Source organism: Lactuca sativa, chromosome 8 (genome assembly GCF_002870075.4).
Source record: "Lactuca sativa cultivar Salinas chromosome 8, Lsat_Salinas_v11, whole genome shotgun sequence".
NCBI lineage: Eukaryota > Viridiplantae > Streptophyta > Magnoliopsida > Asterales > Asteraceae > Lactuca > Lactuca sativa.
The window spans coordinates 218,775,738-218,784,524 of NC_056630.2; positions in this window are offsets into that span (position 1 = coordinate 218,775,738).

Sequence of the window (8,787 nt, forward strand, 5' to 3'; positions counted from 1 at the left end):
TTTTATGAGAAACAAAGAGAACATACTACATACCAGAAAGAGAGAACATACAATACAACTAGTACATACAATACATATACAAGTATACTATAACATAAATGTGAGTCACCGTTTCGAGGCATGGCATCACCTGTCATGGCTCGATTTGCATCCAGAATCTCCTAAAGGAGAGCGTGAATTTGGGTATAGATATATATATATATATATATATATATATATATATATATATATATATATATATATATATATATATATATTGGATTGACTATCCTACACCTTGTTGTTTGCTACAATGGGATGTGCAAGTCTACGGGTGCCAAATGTCAATTCTTCCGACGTCTTTCATCGTCGTGTTATTAGTCGATAGTATGGTGTAATCATATCACATTATGCTTTAAATAACATGTAACGACCCGTCTCTGGTATGTTGCTTCCATGATGTTTATTTAGAAGTTTTCTAGAGGGACTCGGCGAGTCTATAGCCCGACTCGTCGAGTACGGACGGGATTTCGAGCATGTGTAAGTCGGCGACTCGGCGAGTCTGCCTGCCAGGAAGAAACCCTAAATCCCCGGGTTGCTCACTATTTAAACAATGTTATGTGCCCCAAACTCACCTCCTTCACCCTCAGAGAACTGTGAGAAACCCTAATCCATCCCTTGATTGATTAAAGTGTTTTTGTGTGGAATCTTGAAGGTTTGAAGGAAAAAAGAAGAAAGAAGAAAGAACCAAAGAGAAGAGGTGTAGGGCAAAGATCCAAGGGCAAAATCAGAGTTCATTGAGGTATTTCTCGGATTCCTTCTGTTTTATGCTTTTAACCTCCATTAGAACACTTCTAGGGCTAGTTTGATGTATTTTCCAAACCTTATAGTTGTATGGATGCCTTAATAGGTCGAGATATCCCTAGATCTGTTCATCTAGGGTTCTTATGCTTTGCATGAGAACCCTAGATCTAGCCTTTATCATGCTTTTTGAGCCTTATTATCTTCATGGATGCTTATGGGCACGTAAAGATAGAATCTTTACGTGCTAATCGAGCTAAGGGAGCCCAGATCTATAAGTTTTATACGCTGGATTCAAGCAGAATCGAGTTTAGAGTAGCTGCATGCAAGCGACTCGGCGAGTCGAGTCGCGAGTCCCCGATTTTTCCCTTTTTGAGTGATACCGAGTGGGGACCAATGAGTTGTAGAGTGAACTCAGCGAGTTGGAGGTCAGACTCAGTAATGGAGGGACTCGACGAGTTGTTCATACAACTCGGCAAGTCCAAGGCAATCTTCTTAGCTCGAAGAACAACTCGTCGAGTTGTTCATACGAATCGGTGAGTCGGATGCAAATTGCCTGAGTTTTAGAATCAAAGGAGAACTCGTCGAGTTGATGCCATACTCGACGAGTAGCCACGAGTAGGGTTGAGAAGAGAAAAGAGAGACTCGGCAAGTTGGCGGCCCAACTCGGCGAGTCAGGTCAACTATAGGTTGACTTTGACCGGGAGAGTTGACTTTGACCAGGGGTAAAAGAGTCATTTTACCCCAATGCAGTGATCAGTATCTGATTGAGTGTGTTTATGGAATTGTAGCTGGGGAGATATCGGAGCAGCAACAAATAGCTTCCAGAACCATACACACAGCAGCCAGTTCACGAGGTGAGTTTCCTTCCAGTAGGAACAGGTCTACGGCCACAATGCTAGCCCGTTCAGTTAGCATTAGTTTCCGGACTTCGGTCCGATGCAGTAGTTAGTATGTCTAATGCCTTCGTGGCTCAGACAGGATTATGTGTTATGCGCTATGTGTTCCGGGCAACGGCCCGATGCAGTATGCAGTATATGTGTTTATTCTAGTGGATATGTTATGCTATGCTATGTTTAGTTAGTCCGGACTTCGGTCCGATGCAGGGGACGGGGTCCCAGTCAGTTTCTGGACTTCGGTCCGATGCAGGGGGCAAGGCCCCAGTTAGTCCAGACTTTAGTCCGATGCAGGGGACGGGGTCCCAGTCAGTTTCCGGACTTCGGTCCGATGCAGGGGGCAAGGACCCAGTTAGTCCGGACCTCAGTCCGATGCAGTGGGCAAGGCCCAGTATGTGCTTTATATGTATTGTATGGTATGTGGTAGTTTGGGGGAGCTCACTAAGCTTCGTGCTTACGGTTTCAGTTTTGGTTTCAGGTACTTCCGCAAGTAAAGGGAAGAGCTCGGGATGATGGCATCGCACACACCACAGCTTCAGTTTTTGTCCTGGGAGTTGATACAGTTTTCTTAGAATTACCGTTGTAGGGACGAGCTTTTTACTCGAAGGATTATCTGAGCCTCATCACATGTGATGGTATTCAGGTGATGGCTAATTAGCATTATAAGGAGACCTTCAGCAGCTGAGGACTGGTTTGAGTGGAGTCAGAGATTTCCCCTAGGGCAAGGCTAGGTTGAGAGTAGCAGAGATCAGTAGTAGTAGAAGTGACTTGGTGGAGTCAAGGTAATTCTTGAGGAAAGTACGGATAGATGTGGAAGGTAGTATAGGCCCATACTACTGAAAGCAGAGGATCCGTACTCGAATCAAGGAAGGCTGAGACAAGACCAGGAAGCTAGTAGTAGTATCAATGATCCCTTGAGATATTTCAGTTTTCTGATGTTGCTATGATGTGTTTCAGAATGGTGGTTTTGCATTCGAGGCAAGCAGCCGGCAGTGGAGGTGTCGGGGAGGGATCAGGATCAGGCTCGGGGGACGAGCGTATGGATGAGCAGACCAGAGAGTTTCTTTCTTCAGAGATTACTCGTATCATACTGGAGCAGACTCTTGTGATCTTCGGTTCGATTAAGGAGGGTATCCTAGAGCTGATGGATGAGAGGTTGGGCACCTTCCGTGCCGAGGTGGCGGCCATGATGGGGTCGCGCACACTTACGTTTAGGGAGTTCAGGGCATGTGGAGCTCCGGATTACCACGGGGCGTGGGACCCCATAGCGAGTACTAGATGGTTGGCGGATGTGGCCAACGCTTTCCGCACGAGCAGGTGTCCCGAGGGGGACAAGGTTAGATTGGCGTCCTGTCTTCTGAAGGACAGGGCACGGGATTGGTGGGAAGAGGTCGGACATACCATTGGAGATGATGCAGCGCCAGATGCCATGGCGTGGGCTGATTTCTCTACCAGGTTCAGGGCGGAGTTTGCACCGGTTATTGAGGTGCAGCAGTTAGCCAGAGAGTTTCAGGACCTCACCCAGACTACAGAGACCGTGGCGGAGATCACCGCCAAGTTCAGGGAGAGGGCTCTTCTCATTCCTTAGTATGCAGCCGATGAGGAGATGAAGAAGGCCCGTTATCATGAGATGTTGCGGAGCGATATTCGCCAGTTTGTGAGCCGGTCCAGCTGTAAAACGCTGGATGACATGATTGCTAGGGCTCGGGAGAGGGAGATTGATCTTGAGATGGAGAAGAAGAGGAAACCGGAGGCGGTTTCTGGTACAGGTAGTTCAGGCAAAAAGCCTAAGGTTTCAGATCACAGATCCAGGATTTAGCAGAGCCACGGTCAATGTGGCAAGTGTGGGAGAATGCACGATGGCGTGTGCAAGGCAGGGAGTTCCGGCTGCTTCAAGTGCGGTCGGACTGGGCATTTGAGCAGGGATTGTACGACCCCCTACTACTGCCATTGCAGCATCAGATCTGATTTGCTTTCAGTGCAATCAGAGGGGACATAAAAAGTCCCAGTGTCCGAGCTTAGCTGCAGTAGGGAAGGTGGTTGCACCTGCCCCTGCTACTTTGAGGATTACAGATGGCCGTCAGGGCCGAGCCGATGCGCCAGTGGCGAAGAGTAGGGCTTTTCAGATGACAGCAGAGGAGGCACGAGCGACTCCTGATGTGGTGACAGGTATGTATCTTCCCTTCATCTCTATATTATTATTGATTGATCATTTCTTATGATTATATGTTTTATATAGGGTCGTTCTCTGTGAACGGCATTTCTGCTACATTATTATTTGATTCAGGGGCTACCCGATCATTTGTATCGCTAGCGCTTAGCAAGAGATTTAGCAGAGCTCCAGGGGAGCTGGATTGTCCACTAGAGGTTGAGATAGCAGATGACAGGACCGTGAGGGTCGCCAGAGTGCATAAAGGGTGTTCTCTTTAGTTGTTCGACGAGCAGTTTTCAGTGGACCTGGTTCCTATTCCCCTGCAAGGGAATAAGGTTATAGTAGGCATGCATTGGTTGAGTCCCAATGGGGCGGTGATTGATTGTGAGCTGCAGCTAGTGAGGGTTCGCACTCCCAGTGGGGGAGAGTTAGTGATTCAGGGCGAGAGGCCACAGCGCAGACCAACCTTTTGTTCAGCAGCGAGAGCGAGGCGCTATTTTCAGCAGGGTTGTGCCGGATATATAGCTTATGTGGTAGATGCCCGGGAGAAAGGTAAGTTGGCAGTAGATGATGTTCCGGTAGTGCGAGACTACCCTGATGTATTCCCAGAGGATTTTCCTGGGATACCTCCAGAGAGACAGGTCGAGTTCGGGATTGATCTGATTCCGGGTGCGGCGCCGATAGCTAAGGCACCGTATCGGTTAGCTCCCCCTGAAATGCCGGAGTTGTCTACGCAGTTGCAGGAGCTGCTAGACAAGGGTTTCATTCGGCCGAGCAGTTCGCTTTGGGGAGCGTCGATCCTATTTGTGAGGAAGAAGGATGGGTCGCACCGTATGTGTATAGATTACCGGGAGCTGAATAAGGTAACGGTGAAGAACCGTTACCCACTTCCGAGGATAGATGATTTGTTTGACCAGCTTCAGGGAGCGTCTTGGTTTTCCAAGATCGATTTACGTTCCGGGTATCATCAGATGCGAGTCAGAGATGAGGATGTGCAGAAGACTGCTTTCAGGACCAGGTATGATCATTACGTGTTTGTGGTGATGCCGTTTGGGCTCACCAATGCTCCGGCCGCGTTCATGGATCTCATGAATCGCGTGTGCAGGCCGATGTTGGATCGGTCAGTGATAGTATTCATAGATGATATTTTTGTGTATTCCAAGATGCAGGAGCAGCACGAGGAGCACCTGAGGGATGTGCTAGAAGTTTTGAGGAGGGAGAGACTTTTCGCGAAGTTCTCCAAGTGCGAGTTCTGGTTGCGCGAGGTGCAGTTCCTTGGTCACCTCGTCAACCAGAAGGGTATTTTGGTAGATCCGGCCAAGATAGAGGCCGTGATGCAGTGGGAGGTCCCGAAGTCTCCATCCGATATTCGGAGCTTCCTAGGGTTGGCAGGGTATTACCGGAGATTCATTCAGGATTTCTCCAAGATAGCAGTGCCGCTCACTCGACTGACGAAGAAGTTGGTGGTGTTTTGTTGGGGGCCTGAGCAGCAGGCAGCGTTTGAAACCCTCAGACAGAGATTGTACGAGGCTCCGATCCTTACCTTGCCAGAGGGAGTAGACGACTTTGTAGTCTACTGTGATGCCTCAATCACAGGTATAGGAGCAGTATTGATGCAGCGAGGCCATGTGATAGCTTACGCCTCGAGACAGTTGAAGCCTCACGAGGCTAACTATCCTACCCATGATTTAGAGCTGGGGACGGTTGTGTTTTCCCTCAAGATTTGGAGACATTATCTTTATGGGGTCCGTTGTACTATCTACACGGATCACAAGAGTTTGAGGTACCTTATGGATCAGCCGAGTCTAAACATGAGACAGAGGAGGTGGTTGGATGTGCTGAAGGATGATGATTGTGAGATCCTTTACCATCCAAGGAAGGCCAACGTAGTGGCCGATGCCCTAAGCCGCAAGGTAACAGCAGCCCCTATCAGAGACTTATGTCTAAGGATGACAGTGATTACTCCGTTGTTGGAACGGATCAGGGAGGCTCAGGTTGAAGGCCTCAGGGAGGAGAGGTAGAAGTATGAGAGGATAGTGGGCCAAGTAGCTTCGTTTGATTATGATAGTCGGGGATTGCTGACCCTTCATGGGAGAGTGTGGGTACCGTATTAGGGCGGAGTACGGCAGGTGTTGATGGACGAGGCTCATAAGTCTCGATTTTCTATCCACCCAGGGGCGACGAAGATGTATAGAGATCTTCGACCCGATTACTGGTGGCCCTGCATGAAACGGGATGTCGCCTGGCATGTAGAGAGGTGCCTGACCTGCAGGAAGGTCAAGGCAGAACACCAGAGGCCTCACGGCAAGATGCAGCCGTTAGACATTCCCGTGTGGAAATGGGAGGACATCACCATGGATTTTATCACCAAGCTTCCCAAGACCGCACGTGGGGAAGATTCGATTTGGGTTATAGTGGATCGGTTGACGAAGAGTGCTCATTTCATACCGATCCAGGAGAGCATATCGGCAGAAAAGTTAGCCGATATCTATGTGCGGGAGGTAATGGCACGTCATGGGGTGCCGGTATAGATGGTGTCAGACCGAGACGTCCGTTTTACATCCAGATTCTGGAAGCGGTTCCACAACGAGATGGGTACTCGTCTCCATTTCAGCATCGCTTTCCACCCTCAGACGGACGGGCAGAGCGAGAGGACGATTCACACTCTCGAGGACATGCTTCGGGCATGTGTCCTAGACTTCGGTGGCAGTTGGGATACGTATCTTCCGTTAGCGGAATTTTCGTATAACAACAGTTATCATGCGAGCATTGATCGACCTCCCTTTGAGATGCTTTATGGGAGGAAGTGTAGGACCCCGATTTGTTGGGGCGAGGTCGGTCAGCGGGTCATTGGGAGCACAGAGGTGGTGCTCAAGACGACCGAGTTGACTCAGCAGGTTCGTAGTAGACGGCAGACTGCGAAGAGTCGGCAGAAGAGCTATGCCGACAGGAGGCGTTCAGACTTGGAGTTCCGGGTCGGCGATATGGTCCTTCTGAAGGTCTCACCTTGGAAGGGTGTCATCAGGTTTTGGAAGAGGGGCAAGCTGGGTCCCAGGTTCATTGGTCCTTTCAGGGTTTTGGCCCGAGTGGGTCGGGTTGCTTATCGGTTGGATCTTCCAGCAGAGCTTAGCCAGATCCACAACACTTTCCATGTGTCTCAGTTGAGGAAGTGTTTGGTGGACGAGTCGGTAGTTGTTCCCTTAGAAGATATTCAGGTTGATAGCAGCCTGAATTATATTGAGAGGCCGGTCGCGATTCTGGACCGGAAGACAAAGACCTTGAGGAACAAGGTAATTCAGTTAGTGAAGGTGCAGTGGCAGCACTGGAAGGGGTCTGAGTGGACATGGGAGGCTGAGGAGGAGATGAGAGAGCACTACCCAGAGATATTTGCAGATTCAGCCGTAGCAGACTTCGAGGACGAAGTGTGAGTCAAGTGGGGGAGAATTGTAACAACCCGTCTCTGGTATGTTGCTTCCATGATGTTTATTAAGAAGTTTTCTAGAGGGACTCGGCGAGTCTATATCCCGACTCGTCGAGTAGGGACGGGATTTCGAGCACGTGTAAGTCGGCAACTCGTCGAGTCCATATTCGGGACTCGGCGAGTCTGCTTGCCAGGAAGAAACCCTAAATCCCCGGGTTGCTCACTATTTAAACAATGTTATGTGCCCCAAACTCGCCTTCTTCACCCTCAGAGAGCTGTGAGAAACCCTAATCCATCCCTTGATTGATTAAAGTGTTTTTGTGTGGAATCTTGAAGGTTTGAAGAAGAAAAAGAAGAAAGAACCAAAAAGAAGAGGTGTAGGGAAAAGATCCAAGGGGAAAATCAGAGTTCATTGAGGTATTTCTCGGATTCCTTCTGTTTTATGCTTTTAACCTCCATTAGAACACTTCTAGGGCTAGTTTGATTTATTTTCCAAACCTTATAGTTGTATGGATGCCTTAATAGGTCGAGATATCCCTAGATCTGTTCATTTAGGAGTTGTAGAGCTCGGATCTATTGCCTTTTTGAAGATGCTTTGCATGAGAACCCTAGATCTAGCCTTTATCATGCTTTTTCAGCCTTATTATCTTCATGGATGCTTATGGACACGTAAAGATAGAATCTTTACGTGCTAATCGAGCTAAGGGAGCCCAGATCTATAAGTTTTATATGCTGGATTCAAGCAGAATCGAGTTTAGAGTAGCTGCATGCAAGCGACTCGGCGAGTCGAGTCGCGAGTCCCTGATTTTTCCCTTTTTGAGTGATGCCGAGTGGGGACCAGTGAGTTGTAGAGTGAACTCAGCGAGTTGGAGGTCAGACTCAGTAATGGAGGGACTCGACGAGTTGTTCATACAACTCGGTGAGTCCAAGGCAATCTTCTTAGCTCGAAGAACAACTCGTCGAGTTGTTCATACGACTCGGCGAGTCGGATGCAGATTGCCTGAGTTTTAGAATCAAAGGAGAACTCGTCGAGTTGATGTCATACTCGACAAGTAGCCACGAGTAGGGTTGAGAAGAGAAAATAGAGACTCGGCGAGTTGGCGGCCCAACTCGGCGAGTCAGGTCAACTATAGGTTGACTTTGACCAGGAGAGTTGACTTTGACCAGGGGTAAAAGAGTCATTTTACGCCAATGCAGTGATCAGTATCTAATTGAGTGTGTTTATGGAATTGTAGCCGGGGAAATATCGGAGCAGCAGCAAATAGCTTCCAGAACCATACACACAGCAGCCAGTTCACGAGGTGAGTTTCCTTCCAGTAGGAACAGGTCTACGGCCACAATGCCGGCCCGTTCAGTTAGCATTAGTTTCCGGACTTCGGTCCGATGCAGTAGTTAGTATGTCTGAAGCCTTCGTGGCTCAAATAGGATTATGTGTTATGCGCTATGTGTTCCGGGCAACGGCCCGATGTAGTATGCAGTATATGTGTTTATGCTAGTGGATATGTTATGTTATGCTATGTTCAGTTAGTCCGGACTTC